Below are 22,062 nucleotides of genomic sequence, written 5' to 3'. Positions count from 1 at the left end.
ACATTTACAATACAGCTTTATAGCGATAAGTAATGCGTTTGGCAGGTCAAGAAGGGTTGCTCGGGCATACAGCGGGAGCCAGATGAAAGTAATTTTCATACATGTATACCCCACCTTATGTCTGGCCCATACCTAAAGTGGGGTATACATGTGTGAAAATTAATTACTTTTGATATTTCAAGGGATGTGTATAAACTGGCCTTGAGATAATTAGAGACCAGTGGTGTCCCAACATTTTCCTGTACAGGGATTACATTCAAAGTTAGATTTGTTTCGCGGGCCGCACTGAGTGATTCAAGAAAAATTAGTGTTACATTTTCCATATCTTGTTACATGTAAAATTTCTGTTTTCAAGTTAACCTTTTTCATTTGTATATAAAACAAAATTTTCATTTTCATTTCAACAAATCTATATAAAAAATTCAAATTCCCTACACTTATATGTGCCACAAATCTATGTCACTGATTTATTTTTTAGATTTCATTAAAATTATATAAATAAGACTTTTTTTTTAAAATACTTTTGTTTTTCTTTAAATACCTTAAATTTGCCTCACTTTAGAAAATTTACAACCTAAAAAGGATCACTGCCTTTCGTTATTAAGGGAACTAAATAAATAAATATAATGATACACCTTCATTGAAATATTGGGAAATTTTATTAAGTACAATACACAATAACATTTACTGAACAAAACTTAACATTTAATAAAATGATTGAGGCTGGATATTTTTTGATAATTGTTCAAAATTTGGTTGAAAATTTGGGACGCCAATTCACGATATGAAATAAAGATGCTCATCTGTTATTCTGCTTCTTTTTAAATAATTCTTTGATTTCATGCATGAAAAAATTTCCTCCCAAACATAAATTGATCCGAACACAGTAGCCATTTTTGTGACATTATCTTTTATTAGTGGGAAATCTTCTTGTAGAATTCAAGTAGTTTATTTTTGGAAGTCCATATACACTGAGTGGAGAAATCACAGGAAACCTGCCTAGTAACGGGTAGGCTCGCCTTTCGCCTGGATAAGGGCAGTCACACGGCGAGGCATCGAATCCACTATTTCACGAAAGTGTTCCATGAGTATTTCCATCCATGATTGCTGCACTGTTGTCCATAATTCCATCGCATTCCTGGGTGGAGGATCCAAAGCTCGAACGGACGACCTCTCCACAGCATCCCAAAGATGCTCCACGGGGTTCATGTCCAGTGAACGGGGGAGACCATTCCATGGTGGTAAAATCTGCAGAAATGCTCTTCAAACCATGTTATAGTCACCACGGCTCTGTGGAGAGGTGCATTATCCTGCTGAAGACTCCATTGCCCTGTGAGTGCACAATGACCATGAAGGGATGCAGATGGTCCGCAAGGATGGACACGTAACCTGGACCACTCAGAGATGCGTCTAGACCAGTGGGGAACGATCCCCAGAAGGATCGCAGGATAAATTAAAGGAGCTGTGGAAATTTCTAAATAAATTTATTTTTTGTGTACATAAAAGCTAAAAACCTGTTGTTAAAATTACTTTTTCAATACTGTAGGTGTAGAGACCTTGCTATTCGAACTATATCTGAGATACGAATGGAACCTACTGCCCATCGCTTCGGGAATACGCCTTAATTTGCTCACTGGCTATGGACACAAAAAGCAGCTAATTAGTGTGACTTCTCAGTATGTATTCCGTTTGGCACGGGTTGAGTCCTTATTTAGATATCGTCCTCCACTGTTGTCGATCTCTTGAATCTTGCATCATTTGTTGATAGCTCTGAAAGCCTGTGTTTTCCTTTAGGCATTGAAGCCATTCTCTTTTGGGTCTTACTGGTGGTCTCATCTCCAATTCTTCCTGTCATTACTACATTAGACAGCCTGTGTTGTTTCATCCATTTAACATGTCCAAACCACTGAAGTTGTTTTTTGTAGATCTGCTCTATTATTCTGTGTTCAAAATTTAGATCTCTCCCTACTTGTTCATTAGTTTTATGTTCTCTCCAATTTGTTTTATTGATTTTTCTTAGACATCTCATTTCAAATGTCATTATATTTTGCCTTTCTTTCTTATTTGTTCTCCAATTCTCTGATTCATAACTTGCTGTGGGTATGATGACAGTTTCATATAGTTTAATTTTTAGACTGTTTGAGATTTTATTGCTCTTCCATATGTTTTTGAATTTGTTTATGTTTTTCCATTCAATGTTCAGTCTGTAATTAATTTGGTCGATATTACTTAGATTTCCGGTTATTAGAGAGCCCAGGTATACAAATTTTTGTATTTGTTCTATTTGTTGATTTTGGATGTTAATGTTTATGTCTTCTATGTTTTTTCTGATTTGCATTACTTTAGTTTTAGTTATATTAATATTAATTCCATAGTTGTTGCTTGCTTTATCGATGTTTGTTAATATTTCTTTTAGTTGTTCTTTAGTTTCTGTTAAAATCATAATAATATAATCATCTGCATATTTTATGTGGTTTATATTTTTTCCATTTATTATTGTGCCTCTTTTTTCTTCAATTGATTTCATTAGGTAGATATTAAATAGATATGGTTCTTCTAGGTAGATATTAAATAGATATGGTTCTTCTAGGTAGATATTAAATAGATATGGTTCTTCTAGGTAGATATTAAATAGATATGGGGATAAAGAGCATCCCTGAACTTGCATAAATTTAATTTTAGACTCCTTTCTCTATTTCAAATTTCTCTGTTTTAAGGTTGTTGAATTTTACTATTGCTCTTGCATTTTTGTAGAAATTGTTTACAAACATTATTATTTCATGATAAAGTGGAATTTTTTGTAGTTGCTTCATTAAATTTTCTCTGTTTACAGAGTCAAATGCCTGCTTGAAATCGATGAAGCATGGATAAAGAGGTTTCTTCTTATTCCAATATTTTTCTGCAATGCTGTTTAGTGTGAATATTTGGTCTATTGTTGATCTGTCTTTTATAAATCCTGCTTGTTCTTCCCCTATTGTTTCTTCATATATTTTAAGTATCCTATTTTGTAAGACCCTTATATTTTATATATATGGTTTAAAAGGGTAATGGGTCTATAATTCTGACAATTTTCTTTATCTCCTTTTTTGTGTATAGGTACTATTATTCCACTTTTCCAGTCTTCTGGTATATCATCTGTAAATAAACTTAGATTAAACAATTGTGCAAGGTGTTTTAACATTGCATTGCCTCCAATTTTCCATAGTTCTGCTTGGATACCATCATTTCTGGGTGCCTTGTCATTCTTCATTTGGCTAATTGCTTTCTGTACTTCTTTTGTTATTGAGGGTGCTTTATATCTTCTATTATGTAAGGAAAGGGCGTTTTTTCTTTCCCCTTTGAACAGGATCTGGTAATATTCTTTCCATATTTTTTTAATTGCTTGCGTGTTTCCTGTTTTTATATTGTTTTTATTTTTCATCGTCAGTGTTTTCGGGATGTATGTTTTAGAGAGTTCCTTTATAACCCAGTAAGTTGTTTTACAGTTCTGACGTTTATTTGCCTCTTTGCACTGCTTTTCTTTGTTTTCCAACCATTTTCTTTTAGCAGCTTTACAAAGGTTGTCTATTTTGTTTTTTAGGGTTTTTATATTTCTCTTTTTTTTTTTTTTTTTTTTGACTATTTTCTTTGTATAGGAGGTCATTTGTCTTTTTTCCATCCATACATCTAAAATTTCTGCTGTAATCCAAAGATTATTTGGTTTTAATTTTGTTCCCAAGGTTTCTAAGGCTGCATCTTTAGTCATTTGTTTAGTTTTCTCCTATAGATGGTGAATTTCCACAGATGATGAATAGTTTATATCTTTTAATTTTTCTTGTAATGTTTTCCTATAAATTTCCTTTATTTTGTCTTCTTCAAATCGTGATATATTTAATGTTGCTCTGTTGTTCTTTGGCTTCGTATTTTTAAATTTCTATTAATTTTTGCTGCTAGAAGACATTTTGAATGGTACTTATCGAGCAGTACTTCTTAGTACCACTCAATTAATCCCTTACGGTAATCCCTTTAGCTGTTAATTCGTGCTTCCTACAGCATGAATTCTCAAATTGCCTGTACTGTATTGCCTAAAGGCCAGAGGTGCGAATGTGCGGTAGCAGTAAATATACATAGCAAGTTTGTTGCACGCAGGCACGGAGCAAGGGTTTTTGGCGCCCCTAGGCAGAAATGTATTTGGCACCTTTGAGATACTTTTATTAAATATTATTATAATAAAAAATTTGAATTTTGGCACCTCCAGACATTGGTACCCCTATGCCCTGCTTACTGTGTTCCATTGGCCCTGGTTGCATGCAAACTTTATTCTGCTTCGTAATTCAGTGCATTCTCCTTGCTGCAATAAAAATTATTTCAATTATGGATGGAGTATAGCAACAATTTAACCCTTTGCCTGTCCACATATATTTTGCATGTACTAAGCCGTACGTTCGTTTGAAATAGTTACTTTTATCATGTTGCGTGGCTCTCAAGAGTAATTTTTTACGTACCTTAAGTTCTATAAATAAACCAATTAAAAAGGCTCACACGTTACGAAATATACCAAGAAGAGAAGACGGAAAAGTCATTCGGAGAAGGTGTCATTGTTGGTACACAAAAATCATATCAAAGGAAAATCGCAAAGAAGCAATGAAAAAATCTAAACAAGCCTCAACAGAATGTGTCGAAAGTGACAAATCATTTTGCCTACCTTGTTTCAATGAATACTATAAATAATATTATGTAGTGTATTGAATGAGAAATAAAAGCTACTTTATTTATATTTGTGCATTTTTTATATATTTAGTTGTTTTTTTTTGTTAGTTGTCGGCACATCAGCTTCTATGGCCATATTGCACCTCCCAAAGTTTATGCATTTTTACTGTGATCCAAGCCCGAGGCGGGAATCGAACCCGCGACCTTTGGGTTGCCAGGCAGGCACTTTACTTACCTGGCTAGCCCGGTCGGCGTATATTTAGTAACTCTATATTATTTCAGGTAATTCAAATTCTTGCGCTTTATGAATCAGATGTGATGCACATAGAGTTGGAAGACATAAACAATAACACGTTTAGATCGAAAAACTGAGTAAGTTTCAGACTTTTATCAAAAATTTATCATATTTAAAACTCTAGTAAGTGTGTATCACATGCGATGCACAAGCGTATAGAAAATATGTGGTGTGTATCACATGTGATGCACGGGACAGGCAAAGGGTTAAAAACCATTCTTCTCTCCAGAGACACAGTTTCGAGGTGTATTACAGATATCAAACAACATAAAATTCAATTTATTTAATCAATCGAGAGAAAGTCCAATTTTTGCAATATAGTTAGATGAATCCACAGATATTTCAAACCTTGCTCAACTTATTTTTGTATATGTTGGATACTTCTACAAGGGGGACATTTTGGAGGATTTTCTATTTTGCAAAGCTTTGGAAGAACAATGGGCCAGAAGATTTCTGATGCTATAAATATTTTCTTTCAAACAAATAATCTAACGTCGAACAACGGTGTTGTGATTTGTACTGATTAGATACATTGACAGGAGAAAATAAAGGTATAAAAGGCAAAGTAAAGGAAATTGCTCCAAATATAGTTTTTAATCATTGCATTATACATAGGGAAGTATTAGTAGCGAAGGAAATGCAAACTGATTTGCAAGAAGTTTTGAAAAATGCAGTAAGTGTGAACAACTTTATTGAAAGTAGAAGCTTAAATTTTTTTTTTTTTTTTTTTTTATGTAAACCCCAAACACGAGAGGTATTAGAACCTATACTACTTAGTACCGTGCTTGGATTGGAGGTTGAGTAGACGAAAGAAGATATTTGTTGACATTAGACTTGAACTTCTGTAGACTGTAATTTTCAAGAAATATGTATGAAGGAAGGTTGTTCCAGAAAACAGCAGTTGAATGAATAAATGAGGAAGATGAAAAGTTGGTTCTGTGAGTTTGAAGTTGGACAGTAAATGGACATTGGCTGGTGGCGGCACGTGTTCGGACTGTTTTGAAACAGAGAGCAGGAATTATAGACGCCAATTCAGAAGAACAGTGCCCATGGAAGTATCTGTAGAATACGCATGCAGCAGAAACAGTATGTCTATGAGACAGCGAGTGGAGAGATTGTTAGAGATGAATCATTAATTAACCTAACTGCCCTCTTCTGAATGGAATCAAGAAGCCTGAGAGAGGTTTTGGGGGCACCACCCCAGATGTGGGAACAATATTCCATGGCAGGGCAGATTTGCGATTTATACAGAGTGAGCAGCTGTTTGGAAGAAAAGTAAAGGCGACAGCGAAAGAGAAAACCAAGTTTTTTAGATGCAGAGGAAGCAATATATGTAATGTGGTTGTGCCAAGAGAGATTAGAAGTCAGGGTAAGCCTCTCAGAAATCGGAGAGTCACTAAAGATAAGCATAGGAGCAGAAGAATCCTTTTTGCGAGATATAAGACAAGACTGAGTTTTAGAAGGGTTGAAATCAACTAAGTTGTCTTTGCCCCACTGGAGAATTACCTGAAGATTGGTATTTAAGGAATTGGTAGCAGATTTTCAAGAAGTTGAAGCTGATTGAGCAGGACAAGGTTTCTCAAAATGAACAGTGGAATGCAATGTGCTATCACCGGCAAAACTATGGATAGGATTTCCAATCAATGGAAGAAGGTCATTAATATACAAGAGGAAAAGAGTGGGGGAAAGAACCTTGGGGAACACCGGCATTAGTGGAGAAGTTAGAAGACAGAGAGCCATCTACCATCACCCTCAGTGAGCGATCGGAGAGAAAACTGGATAACCAATTACAAAAAACAGTTGGCAAACCATAAGATGGAAGCTTATTTAGAAGACCTTTATGCCAAATATGATCGAAAGCCTTTGAGATGTCAAGAGCAACTACATGTGTTTCACCGAACCTTTCCATTGAATTAGTCCATAAATGAATAACATAAGCCAGAATATCACCAGTGGATCGACACTGACGGAATCCATACTGGCGATCGTTGATCAGACGGAAGGTTTCTAGGTTGTTGTTGTTATTTGGTTTTTAGGAGCATTAGCAACTAAGGCCATATTGCTCCAGGAATATGTGGTGGTCATTCCCTTGACCTTTCCGCATCCTCCGTATTTGGTGGTGACGGGCTCGAACCCCGGTCTAATCAAGAAGCGTGTGCTAGCACTGCTGCTCCTTCCCACCTGGCTACGGAGGAGCCGGTTTCTAGGTAGTTTTAAGAGTTGGCGGTTAATTGATTTCTCCATTACTTTAGAAAGAGTAGAAGTATTTGCAATGGGACGATAATTGGATGGGAGGGATTTGTCACCCTTTTTAGGAACTGGCTGGATATGAGCAAATTTCCAAGCAGAAGGAAAAACACCTTTGGAATAAGAAAGTGAAAAAAGGTGGCAAGGAGAAGGAGTAAGTTCAGGAGCACAGGTTTTGAGAACAAGTGGAGAAATACCATCGGGACCTGGAGCTTTCTTAGCATCAAGATTCGTCAAAATCCTTCTGACATCCTTTTGACGGGAGACCAAAGGAGGCATTGAATGGAGCATGTTGGAAATGGTGGGAGGTGTTTTACCAAGATCATTAATACATGAGTTGGAAGAAAAATGGGATGTTAGCAGGTCAGCTTTATCCTTGGCTGAAGTGACAACAGAACCATCTGGTTTGGACAGAGGTGGGAGCAGAGATGGGCAAAAGTTGCGGCCAATAGCTTTGGCAAGAGACTAGAATGCTCGGCATCCATTAGGGCAAGAAGCAAGTTTTTTACTCTTAGCCTGTTCAAACTCTAGTTTGGACTGATTAATAACTGCTTTACAATTGTTGCGAGCTTTGATGTAGGCAGAAAATGAAACTGAAGAATTAGAAACAAGCAAACAAACAAATCATGATATGCAATGTTCTTCTCTTGAACAGCCTTAGCACATTTATTGGAAAACAAACATTTAGATAAAGGACGAGATTTTAAAGTAGAGTGTGGGATAAAGGATTCCGTTCCTGCAAGAATAATTTCACTGACACGATCTGAGCAAACGTTGACATCAAAAGTTTTGAAACAGTAATCCGACCAAGGAAAAGAAGTCTCGCAGGTCATCCCATTTTGCATTCTTGTAATGCCAAACAACACGAGGTTGGGAATAGCCATGAGATAAAGGTTCCATTGGAGAAGAGACAATCACCAAGTTGTGATCTGAAGTGCGTAAAGGACCTCTCACTTCAACCGTGTACTTAGAAGGGTTGTTTGTGAGAAAAAGATCAAGAGTATTGGCTGTATGATTAGGATTGTCTGGTATTCTTGTAGGTAAATGAACAATCTGTGCTAGGTCATTAGTAATTGCAAAAGCCTCAGCATCTCGACCTGCTGGATCGGTGTGACTAGAAACAGAAGCCAACTGGAGTTGTGAACATTAAAATCACCAAGGAAAATTTCCTCACTGTTAGAAAAGTTGTACTGGAGATATTCAAGTTGCAAAAGGAGGAAGTCTAAGAGCTCCAAGTGATTAGTGGAGTTGGGAGAACGGTAGAGACAACAGATGAATTTGACACAAAGAGGTAGAGAGATTTTAAGCCAGAGAATATCAAAGAGAGGAGATTCCAAATTGCCAAGTCTCTGACAGGGAATATCAGAACGGTCATATGCACAAGTACCACCCTTTGAGACGAAAGGAGTTATACAGCAAATAATTTGGGCATCTGAGATGAGCAGTAGTTGAATCAACCGATAGCTGAGATTCTGTCAGAAAAAGTACATGGAGTTTGGCAGACTGCAAGTGGAAATGGACATCATTGAGATTAGAATTGAGGCCACGTATATTTGTGAAATGAATTAGGAAGTGCTTGGGAGGTTTAGATCTTTTCGCAGATAAGCTTGCTCTATTAGTTTGACAATTCATGGTGTATTCAATAGTAAGAAAAAGTGGGTGGGACATGCTGTATGAAGTAATGAAATTTTTGGACATGGCATACACATGGTAAGAATATACCCAGATCTATGGTCCTTGAGGTTGGCACAGGCATTCTCTCAGATATGCCAGACAAGCTGTACTTGCTACCTGGGAGTCTAAAATGCTGATGGAACTGATATTCGAGTGACACTCAAGTCAAGTAGACCCAATTTCGGCGAAGTTCAGATGATCTGTGACAGCCAAATCCTCTGCTTGCACCTTCACAATGGTGGGACTTTAGTAATCCTGGGTATAACCTCCATGCAAAAGTACATGGTGGGTGACTACCCATGTGTGAACCAATGTAAGCAGGGGTCGAGGTGTGGCGCCCACACCACATGGATGAACGCCGCCCCTCTATGTTACCAGGCAGTACTAGGTGGTAGATGACTCTCATCAACTGGTGCAATACCACCACTTTGCTTATTGGAGGCTTCAAGTGGTGGAACACATGTTTAGTCTCTAGAGCTAAGTTCCGGTCAACCCTTCCCTATCTCTTCCATCATGCAGTATGATTGATGACTTTTGAGGTTATAATGAACATCATGGCGAGATCCAATATTCCTTACATTTCGAGGGTACAGCTCTAAACGGTGTTCGCAGGCCGGCCGCTAGTTAGTACACTGGACCGAACCTATTGGTAACTCTCTAGGAGGCTTCTGGATCAGCTAGTGTATAATCTTGTTACCTCTACTCTGCCAGATAGTGACTGGAGGGAGTCCGAGTAGTACTCAGACTTTTCGGAAATAGGACTTTTCACTATACTTTGTATTGAAATGGGATCCCCTTATGAAACACTTCTTTTATATATGAAAGTGAAGTGGTTGCCCAGTGGTAAAGTGTTACATCTTTTTTGGCCTCAAACATGAAGTTTTGTTTTTATGAGATACAGATCAGAACCTTGCTCATTTGTTTACAATTAAAAAATGGCTTGGAAAACTTAGCTACCTTGCTGTATTTGAAATACAGTATTTGAAAAACTTAGTGATTTAAATTTAAGTGTTCAAGGACAGGGAACAAATATATTAATACTCAGAAGTTTTCAAAAATAAACTTAACCTTTGGAGGATTAAGTTTATTTTTGAAAGCTTCTGAATATTCTGAATTTGTATGAAATAATACTGAAATGTTCCCATGTTTTTTCTGATTTTGTTAATAGCAATAATATTGCCATTTTACAATTTAGTGATGTTATTGTCACCCACTTAACAATGCTAATTAAGAATTTTTCCGAACGATTATGTATCTCTAAAAAAAAAAAAAATGTTGTATTGGATTCGTGATCCCTTTGCTTGTAAAATTTCTTCATGTCCTGAAATTACCACTGAACAAAAAGGAAGATCTCATCGACCTGTCACCTGATGAAGCATTACATGCTCGTTTCAAGACTACTTGTGAAAAATTTTGGCTTTCACTTTGAGATGAGTATCCAAAATTATCGTAAATGGTGATTGGTTGGCTTTTGGTTTTTAGGAGCATTAGCAACTAAGGCCATATTGCTCTGGGGATATGCAGTGGTCATTCCCTGACCTTTCCGCATCCTCCGTTTTTGGTGGTGATGGGCTCGAACCCCGGTCTAATCAAGAAGCGTGTGCTTCGCACTGCTGCTCCTGACCACCTGGCTACGGAGGCACCTAAAATGGCGATACAAAGATAGCTACCTACCTTTTGGGTCTACACATTTATGTGACATTTGTTTCTCAAAATTAGTAGCTATAAAAACAAAACAGCATTTCCAGACTTGATCCCGAAGATGACATGAAGTTAGCAATTTCAAATATTGCATCCAAATATTATCGGTTATCCAGGCTCATCCTTCGCATTAATTGTTTTTTTTTTTTTATAATTGTTCACCTTTTATTGTTTTGTAATCTTAATTAAAGAATAACAATTTGACTGGTTGTTGTTTTTGCTGAACTAAACAAAATACTAAACAATTATTTTAATGTACAAATTAAAAAGGATACAATTTGTTTTATTCCTTTCTCGGTACTCAAGTAAAATTTTCTACTACATAATTTATAAAATGCTATTTTTCTTATCTAAAATTCTTGTCATCCTCTCTCGAGGTTTACTTGAGGGGTTGCATCAATTTTATATTTAATAAAGGGGTTGTGAGCAAATAAGGTTGCGTGCCACTAGTCTAGACATACCAGAGGTCCCAAAGTATGCCAGTTGAACATGCCCCAGACTGTTACCGACTGTCCACCTGCCTGAACAGTTCCTTGTTGACATGACGGTGCACAGATCTGTGCAGTTTCCTCCAGATACGCACCTTCTAGATTCGAAGTAACTGGAAACAAGGACCCATCGAACCAGGAGACCTGTCTCCAAACATCCAAGGTCCAGTGCCGATGTTCTTTAGTCCAGTTGAGGTGTAGAGTCCTGTGTCGTGGTGTTAGCAATGGAACTTTGGTGGGTCAGCAGCTTCCATAACCTATTGCAGCTAATGATCGCCTGATGGTCTTGGTGGAGACGTTTTTGGCACCTCCCTCGTTGAAATCAGCAGTGATTTGTGCCACTGTCGTTCTCTGGTTGGCTGAAACAATGCGAGACAGATGTCGACAGCCACGTTCATCCACCACCTTTCTCCACCTACAGTGCTGTCCACGATGAGATGTTATTCCAGATGTGCCGTATTCCTGATACACTCTTGATACCGTCGAGGGATAGTACAATTTCTGTACCACCTCCGTGATAGTGATCCAAGCGTCGGGCACCCACTATCATCCCTCTTTCAAAGTCGGTTAACTCAAGACATTTATCCATACTGACATCAAATTACTGTCCATGTGAATGCAGTGAACCTATATACCTGCCAAGCAGTGGGTTCGCCCACTAGCGAGAGGGGTGACAGCGATGCGTTGCCCAGGAACCAGGCATCCCACGAATTCTGTCCTTTCAATGTACTTCTTTTTGAACCGTGTTTGTCTTGAAGATCAATAATTTCAAGTTGCAAGCTGGGATTGTAGTTTTCACCCATAGAAGTAAATGGATTCTCAAACAAGACATAACCTTATGTCTTTTTCATGGGATCTTATATCAGCAAATCGACTTTCAAACTCATCAAAAAAGTAATTGTAATAACGAGAGGCAACAATTCTTTGGAAATATCTGTTTCTTTCTTTGCTTGGTATAATATTCAAAGTGAACTGAATGGTTGCCCAATTTGGGATTTAAATAATAACAACTGATTCAAAAATGATTTGATGTCGCCATACAAATCAGAGACTGATTTTCCTTTCCCTTGTCATTTTAAATTAAGGGCATTTTTAAATTAGGAGAAATGTCTGTAAGAATTGCAAGATGAAACAGCCACTCCATATTTTATTAGTTTTCCTTTTTCTGTTATAAAAATATCAATTTCATGACACAGTTTAAAGAAATGATATAACAGTTTGCCCCGACTAAGTCATCTCACTGCACAAGGTAAAATTACATCTTTGTATTCAACTTCAATTTCTGAAAGAAACTGCTGAAACACATGATGATTAAGGTCATGTGATCTTATAAAATTTACAATTGAAATAACCACATTCATAACGTGTTGGAGGTTCAATACTTTCACACAGAGAGCACAATGCAGTGAATTCCAATCAGAGGTTCAGCTCCGATATCTATCCTTTTCTTGGTTATTCTACCCATACACCCAATGTTTCACCAATCATATTTTTTCCACCATCAGTTGTAACTCCTACCAGGTTTTTAATATTTAATCCTAACTTTTCATTAGATTGGCAAAATTCAAAAGATTTTCACCTGCAATTGTTCCGTGCATACTCTGTAGATCAGCTAAATCTTCAATTGGTACAAAATTATCATTAATTCCACTTATGAAGATAAGGAGTTGGGCTGTGTCGTTTCCATCGGTATTCTCATCCAGTGCCACACTAAAATATTTCATTTGTTTTAGATTTCCAAAAGTTGTTCGAACAAATTCTTTCCAATATCTTCTGCTCTTGTATTATTGTCTCCGGACAAAAACTTCTTCCACAACTTTTAAAACAAATAACGTTTAACAAATTCATCATCACTGAAGTTCTCCTTTAAACAGTGCTCAAATGTGCAAATTGAAAACTGGCACTTACAGAAGAAAAATTTCTTGACTGATACGTTTTCAGTGTGTTTTGTTTTCTTAATTCGTTTTATAACTTTGAACACTTCTTTATATTGATCATAAGAGTTATACTTGGAATCATAGTCATTTTAAATTATATTTTTTAAAAACTGACACAGTCTCCTTACACACCAAATACACTGCATTTTTGTCTTACTCAATGAAGAAATAATCTTCAGTAACCTTTGATTAAAAACACGACACTCCAAATCGACTTTCCTCTTTCGGAACATTTTTAAGGATGATTAATTAATAATAATTCATTACAATGAACAAGTTATATCAAAATACAGTAAACCCCCGCTATTCGCGGGGGTTACGTTCCTGAGAAATGTCGCGAATACCGAAAACGTGAATACTGAGTTATGGCTCCCATAGTAATAAAGGGGTTCTGTTCCAAAGTATGAAATATATAAGAAAAACTAGTCTAAAATTTTGTCTATGTATGTATTATATGTACCTTCATAATATGACTATGTACATAGACAGTACATAGTGAAATGCAAGCATATGGCATCGAAATGAAAATAAGAAACAATTTAATATTAAATGTAATACAGTATTTATTAGAAATTTCAAACAAATCTTTCAAACCAGCGCCTTTGCTTGCTAGCAAAAAAAAACATCCCGCCAGTGCTATCACCAGTTTCGCTAAAGTGTTGATAAAGGAGTTTTGCCTTTTCGCGAATGATGAGTGAACTTAACGGAATTTTATTTTGAGTTCGGTCTTCTATCCACAGATTTAAAGCTTTTTCCATTTTTTCTAATTTAACATCACGAGTTACAGAGCAAATTTTTGAAACAATTAGCGCGTTTTCATGGACACTACAGTGGATTTTTCTTCCAATTTCTTGATTGATCGTACCGTTGACTCATTGATTTTATAATGTTTTGCCACTGAGGAGACACTTTCACCATTAGAAATTTTGTCTAATAACTCAATTTTATTCACTAATGTCATCACCTTCTTTGATATTTTCACATTTCTCTTTTTATTCGTAGCCATATTTTTGTAGGGGTTAGAAAGAACTTGTCCACAATAAAGTCACTTTCTTCCGTTAACACACTCGAAAAAGTCTGTTTTACACTGCAAAACGGTAGATTTATCATTTTTGTAAGCATATCAATTTATCATTTTTGCAACATATAAATTAAAAGCAAACAACGAAACCTTCCATGACAAACGCATAACACATACTGAACAAGGATTAGCGAGAAACATCCACGCTCGCGATTTTGTCACCCCTCTCCCCCCCACCCACTGAGCGCTGTTTTGACCGGGAAAGATAATTTAATATTCACGGCGCTTTAAATAAAATTCACATTTTTTTAGGTTTCATTTTATATTAAATCGGCGATCGCAAATACGCGAAACCGCGAATACAGATAGTGCGAATAGCGGGGGTTTACTGTAGAAGAATTTCACAATATGAAAAGATTGGTACGTATAATAACTGTACTTAGCTGCATTGGCACTACAGGTACACGTTTGATACAATCAAGCTTGACACTTGTATGCCTGTATGCGCAACTCTCTAAAATGCTGTTTAGTTCACTTTCTGTGCAGGCCGTATAAAAATTATTAGCCAGCCAGATACAGCCTGCAGGCTGTATAGGTTGGACACCACTGACCTAGACAATGGCCAAAATTTCAACACCTTTATAAATTATACAGACTTTGCTGTTCACATATTATGAATTTAAAAAAAAATATATAAAAATAAATAAATAATAATAATAATAAAAACATTATTCTTGTCTATGTCCTTTGTACTCATTAATAAAATGCTAATCATATTTTCTAAACATATGTAAAAAGAAGTCCTTGTTTTTGTGTTTTCACAGGAATCCTTTAACTCAAAAAAAAAAACTTTTTCCTTCTCTTTTTTCTTTTTATTTATCTCTCTCTTTTTTTTCCTCTATTCTTTTTTCCTTTTTTCATTTAATTTTAATTTTTCTGCCAAGCACGGGGCCTGATTGGGCCCAATCGGCCTAAGGCTGGTCCAGAACATATCACCAGTATATAAAGGTGGTTCTAAGAGTTAAGTCAGCAACTATAGACCAGTTAGTCAGACTTTAGTGGTAGGAAAAATCTTATTAGAGGCAATGATCAAGAGTGCAATCCAGGAACAATTAGATGGATATGACATTCTGTAGGACACAAAACATGGCTTTGTTAAGAAAAAATCATGTTTAACTAAATTAGTAGGCTATTTGGAATTGTTATTCATGGGGTGATGTAGGGAACAGTTTCAACATAGTTTATTTGGATTTTAGCAAAAGCATTTAACTCAGGATAAATGTTGGGGTTACTAGAAAGATTCTAAGATGGATTTCTGGGTGGATTCAGGGAAGAAAGCAGAGAGCTATATTTAATGGATATTCTTCAGACTGGTGTAATGTCAGGAGTTGGGTCCCCCAAAGATTCTTGGAGCACTGTTGTTTATAATTTTCATAAATGACATTGACGAAGGGATAGAAAGCATGATGTCAAAATTTGCAGATGACATAAAAATTGGTACAGTCATTAATGATCAGTGCTCCTTTTGGATGATTACAAGAGACTTCAAAAAAGGTCAGATAAATGGCGGCTATGTTTTTATGCGAAAAAATGCAAGGTCTTACACTTGGGGAATAGCACCTTCAAAACAAATTATACACTTTGTAGAGATGAATTAAAAACAGCAGAGGAAGAAAGAGATCTGAGAGTTATGATATGGACAGATATGAAGTGAGCAGTGTAAAACAGGCAGCCAGGAAAGCACACAATGCCCTATCGATGATTTATCAAACATTATCCTGTGAGGATAGGAAGTTTATGAGATCACCATATAAGGCAGTTGCATAACCATACTTGGAATACAGTGGACCCCTGCTTTACGATGGAGAGTCCGTTCACTATATGATATGTGGTAAGTGTCAGTTATTTTGATCCCATTTGCGAATTAAATTTTAATTCTATTAAACGGCGATTCTGATAAATGAAAATAGGAGGAATATTATCCACAGGCTATAAAAGTGTATAAAGCACAAATTAATGCTTTATTACCTTGCCAATTAACAAAATTAAATGATATGTGAAAATTGGAAGAATATTTTCCACAGGTTAGCAAAATAAAAATAAATTTACACTTACGTACATAGCTTAATTACTACTGTAATATGTACATGCTAATTGATATTCCATTGCACAAAACAGAAGGAACTGGAAAGTTTCTGAAGAGGCCTTCATCCTGCAGTGGATTGAAAATGGCTGATGATGATGAATTGATATTTCTGTTCACTGACATTTTTTTTTTGTTATTGTAAAATTTAAAACAGTAAAAAGGATAAGCAATCAATAATGAAGACCACGGCACCAGAAACTGTGGAGTAACAAGTTTAAGAAAATTAAAAAATAGGAATGAAGAGAAGCTTTTGAAAATTTATGTTTTTCATATGATTGTAGAGAAAAGGGAAACACATTTCACCATAATAATGATGTACAAACCCACAGAATTCCAGCTATCAATACTATTGCAAATGCAATAAGATCAGGTTTACTACCCATTTATAATTAGATTGCACTAACAGAAAAACTCAATAAACTGGAAACTGCAAAATGTTTTTATTGTTTTATGGTCTTGACCTGCAGAAATATCACAAAGGCATTCACAAAATTGATTCTTAGAACTGAACATATGATAACGATGAAAGTGTAGTGTATTGATTTCTGAAATTTTATTCTATAAAGCGGCTGATTCTACTAACCAGTGACCACGTTAAGAGGTGCCTACTTATTTAATTTTACAATGGGATGGGCTTACGATTGCCTGCGACCGGACAAGTGGTCTTTCCTCTCAGCCAATAGTAGCCTTTGTAAACGTTTAGGCATTTGTTTTGTTCTGCATCCTTTAGTTGAAGTGTTTTTTGTGTTGTGCTTTAATTGATATATTAGTTTTAATCAATTTTTTAACCAGACATATAATTTCCATTATAAAAATCACCTTTTAGAGAGATAAATAGCTTAGTTATATAGCGAAAATTTCAACTTCCGAGGCCTTGAAACAAATTACCAAAAAACAATGTGCTATTGGGTTCACATTACAATATTTTCACGATACAATGGTGTCTCTGGAATGGATTAATACCGTAAAACGGGGGTCCAGTGTACTGTGTTCAAGTATGGAGATCTCATCTGAATAAAAACACTGGGCTTCTTGAAAGGTCCAAAGATGAGCAACTTGCATGGTGGTATCAACAAAATGGTGAATATACAAGGAAAGATTCTGATTATGTGGGCTATGGAGCTTGGCAATGAAGCACCATAGAGGTTGTCCATGTATTTGCCCAGATTCATTTCCCATGAATTTGTCCAAATTCAGTTTACTAACCAACCCTTCTCAGAGCCTTATCAACCTGACTGAGGTTTATAAGGTTCTGAAAGGGGTTAGTAAAATGAATGTAGGTGGACCTTTCACTGTTACAGAGAATTCCAGCAATAGGAGCTCTAAATTTAAATTAGAGGGGAAGAGGTTTAGACTAGATTGTAAGAAGTTTGCTTTTAGCCAGTGAGTCATTGGTTGCTGGAACAAGTTGCCTTCCAAGTGGTTAAGGCTGATAGTTTGAATACATTCAAATTCAAAGATCAACTGGATAGTTACGTATATGAAGAAGGAAGCACTTAAGTTGTATCTTCTTATCTTTTTTTTTTTTTTTTTTGACAGTGCTGCAAAAGGCTGTGGTCTCCTTGCACCATATGGTGAATACTAATACTATTAATGGCCTTCTTCACTGACTGGAAATCCATAATTTTGCTAATAGCAGATTGCATTTTACCCTCCAGTTTGAGAAACCTTGCCCTGCACAAACAGCTTCAACTTCTTGAATAGCCACTACCAATTCCTTAAATGATGATCTCCACATGATTCTCCAATGGAAACAAAGATAACTTGGTTAATTTCAATCCTTCTACAACTCACTCCTTATATCTTATATCTGTCTTATATCTCACAAAAAAGAATTATGCTTATCTTCGACAACACTCAGATTTCTAGATAAGATCACATATCTCTGTTAGATATTAACCTGACTTTTAATCTCTTGGCATAAGCACATAACAATTATTGCTTCCTATGCATCTAAAAAACTGAGTTTTCTCTTCCACTCTTGGTACTAATTTTCTTGTATACAACTACTCACTCTGTACAAATCTCAAATCCACCCCACCATGGAATATTGTTCCCGCATCTGGTGTGGTTTCCCCCATAACCTCTCTGACCAAATGACTCATCTCTTACAAAGTCTCTCCATTCTCTCTCTTTCTCATAGGCATTCTGTTTCTACTGTATGCCTTTTCTATAGATACTTCTATGTGCACTTCTTCTGAACTGGCTTTTATAATTTCCCCTCTCTCTTATTAACTAGTTTGAACATGTGACGCAACCAGTCAGCATCCTTTTACTCTCCAACTTCAAATTCATGGAACCAACTTTTCTTCCTCATTTATTTTAAAATTTTAAAGAATTCCAGACTGTAAAGTTCTGTGTTTTACCAAATTTACTTTATTTTGAATGGACCGCATCATTCAAAATTGAAAAATCTGTTTGATCAACCTGCTATGATGTTGTTGCAAGGGAGTGAAATACAAAAAACAGTTTTGTCATTATATACTTTGAATTTAGCAAAAGCTCAATGCAGTAGGTTGCTATGCAAGTTGGAGTCTATTGTGGCTGCAATTAAGACCTTAGGTAAACTGAGGAATGGCCACAGAACAGGTGGCAGAGGGTTGCTGTAAATGGCCATTCTTCACAGTGGGCTAGGGTCACAAGCAAGACTACCTCAACATTTGGTGCTAGAGCCACCTTTTTCTTTAATTTCAACAAACGATAATGACGGAATAGAGTATAAGTTGAAATTTGCTGATTATATAAAAGCCAGAATTACAGTTAACAATGTAAATCGGGCTGATCTTCTTCAGAATGACGTGGATAGTAATACACAAGTAACTTATACACAAAGTGGGACAGAGCTGAAAGGGCTAAATGAGGAAACAAGATATCTCAGATGGGTTCTGAGGTGTATAATGCACTGTGAGGGAAGGGGTTGCAATGACGTAATTTTCACTGTAGTAGAATGCAAACAAGAGGGGCAGAGATATCAAAATTTGGATCTTGGGAAATTCATTTAGTCAGTCGATGGAATGGTCAGTTTTGACAGTCGATGGAATTCTTTTTCATAACACACAGCATGTTTTTTTTGGGAAGGTGTCATGTTTAACTGGCTTAGTGGGCTATTTTGACACAGTTCCTCATGAGCTGGAAATAGGGAATAATCTCAACATAGTTTGTTTGAATTTTGACAAAGCATTTGACTCGGTCCCTTAAGAATATCCTTAATGGATATTCATCAAATTGGTGTGGCATCAGGAGTGGGGTACCCTGGGGATCAGTTCTTGGACCACTGTTGTTTCTGATTTTCATGGACCACTGTTGTTTCTGATTTTCATGGATCACTGTTGTTTCTGATTTTCATGGACGACATCGATGGGATGGAGGGCTTGATGTGGAAGTTTGCAGATGGTATGGGATTGGTAGTGGCTGATGATCAGCTCCAAGTGGTGCTCCTTCAGGATTACTTAAACGGGCTGTGGGAATGGTCACAAAAGTGGCAGCTATGTTTTAATGCAGCGGAATGCAAGGTTTGCACTTGGGGAGGGGCAATCCCAAAATGGTTTACACACTTGGTGGCACTGAATTGGGAACAGTGGAGGAGGAGGAGGGGGGGAAGAATCTGGGAGTTTTAATATGGGAAGAGGTGAGGTTTTCTGCACAGTGTGGGCAGGCAGCTGGGGGTGGGGAGCCATGGTGTTCTACCAATGATTTATTGAACATTGTCCTTTAGGGACATGAAGGTCCCACTTTACGGGGCAGTTATGAGACCACATTTGGAGTTCAAGTATGGAAGCCTCATCTGAAAGAGGCCACTGAGCTTCTTGAAAGGGTCCACGGATGGTCAACTCGCATGGTAAGATCGGCAGATGGGTGACTGCATGAGCTAGGACTAGGAATATGTAAGCTGCAGAGCTTGGCAACCACGGGTCTTGGAGATGACCTGATTAAGGTTTGTAAAGCTCTGAGAGGGGTTAGTAAAGTGAATGATGACAGAATTTTCATTGTTATAGAAAATTCCAGAACTCGTGGGCATAAATTCAAATCAAATTACAGGGAAAGAGGTTTAAACTAGATTGTAGGAAGTTTTCTTCTAGCCAACGAATTACTGATCACTGGAACAGCATTAGCGTTTTAGCATTAGCAAGGGGGCACATGATGCAAGAAAGCAAGCTTATATAGCATCAGCCAAAACACACACACACACACACACACACACACACACACACACACACACACACACACACACACACACACACACACACACCCCTCTTTCTCATTTCACCCATCCACTCACTCCAAATGTTTGGGTAGTTGAAGCCAACAGTTTGAAAAAAAATGTAAAGGTCAACTGGATAGTTACCTACGTGAGGAGGAAAGCAATTTGTATTTCCTTATCTACTCCTTTTTTTCCCCCCAGCCAGTGTAGCAAAAGCCTCTGGCTTCCTTGCATTGTATATCTATTACTATTACTACTACTATTGACTTCTGAGTGGGTGAGAAAAGCTCTCCCCTCCCCAAGTTGATGCAGCAGTCCTATCTTCCATGCATCTTATGGCTTATACTAATGTTCATTGATCAGGTATCATAAAATATCTCAACATCCTCTTTAAAAATCCACACAATTCTGACATCTTTCATAATGGGAGGAAGTCTGTTTCTTCAGGAACTTTATTTGCCTACTGCTCATTTTGTTAGTTATCTACTTCAATTTAATGGTTTATGAATTTTAGTTGGATTATAAATTATTGGTAGATTTCTGTAAATTTTCAGAATATCAGTGCACATATTTTCAATCAAGAAAAGAAGTATAAAAGGCTAACTTCTCTAGTATGTCAATTCTCTTCATCATTAGTAGGGATTAAGTCTCTGGACATTCGAGATATCAGTTTAGCTGCTTTAAGCATACCAGTGTCCTTTCATGTATTGGATCTGTGTACCCTATAAGCAGTAATATATTCATTAGTTTAATAAATAGGTTTAATATCAGGTTGAATATATTAAACAATTTTAACTTACAAATTGAATAATAAAAATAAAGACTGCATTCAAAATGTCAAGCTATATGCTATTTGAATGATGTATACAAGACAATTAAGAAATGCAGGTCATAAATTATACAGAAGATTCTGTAGAAAATTCCTGACATCAAAAGGAAATGAAAATGCTTCCAGAACTATTTTAAAGGCAGCACAGTTTCGTGAAAAGTAATGACTAAAAATGAATAGCAAGTGCTTCATTTTCAGTCAGATTTATCACGGTATTATATCATTTTTAGTCAGATTTATCACTGTATTATAAGATTACTATAATTTCATTATCGTGAAAAGTAATGTTAAAAGTTTTGCAAAGGCACAAAGAAACAAATCATGCTAACCTGATAAGATTACACCGGAACAATAAATAACATTAAACATGCAACACAATCAGTGTGAATTCAGAAAGTAAAATTTATATGAAGTGCCTGTTGATTTACAGGGTATCACTTCTGACATTTAATCTGCAGGAAACAGCACACAGTAAAAACTTGCATTATGTAAACTTGCATAATGCAGTTATTTACAACTAATGTCCAATGAACTGCTTGCACAGCATGTACGGGCACAACATATATGTGATTTAGATTATTTTTTTTTTGCATAATAGCAACTGCAGCACCATTTCCCATACATTTGCCCAGATGTATATCAGCTACCCCTGAAAATGAGTAAAACTGTCATGGATTTGAACCCTGTTAGCTCTGAGAGCTAACAAGATTTTTTTTTTCTTTTTCAAGTTAAATTATTTATTATGAATATTATCACAGTGCAAATGTTTGTTGAGGTCAGCTTTCTACAGATTAAATGCAGGAGACAGACCCCCCCGTAAATCAATCAGCATTT

At 36.5% G+C, this 22,062-nt stretch overlaps 1 protein-coding gene across 1 annotated transcript in view; it reads right to left on the bottom strand.

Annotated features, from left to right (window-relative positions):
• LOC150085728 (uncharacterized) overlaps nucleotides 1–21,115 on the bottom strand; it is a 116,612-nt gene extending 95,497 nt beyond the window's left edge. The window contains exon 1 of the mRNA XM_090374666.1: nucleotides 21,004–21,115. The gene's annotated coding sequence lies outside the window, so the exon portion shown is untranslated. The remainder of the gene's footprint in view (nucleotides 1–21,003) is intronic.
• Between the last annotated feature and the right edge of the window lie 947 nt (nucleotides 21,116–22,062).

Source organism: Mastigoproctus giganteus, chromosome 5, assembly GCF_048544385.1.
Source record: "Mastigoproctus giganteus isolate SK-2022 chromosome 5, ASM4854438v1, whole genome shotgun sequence".
NCBI lineage: Eukaryota > Metazoa > Arthropoda > Arachnida > Uropygi > Thelyphonidae > Mastigoproctus > Mastigoproctus giganteus.
This window is presented reverse-complemented; position numbering and strand designations above follow the sequence as displayed.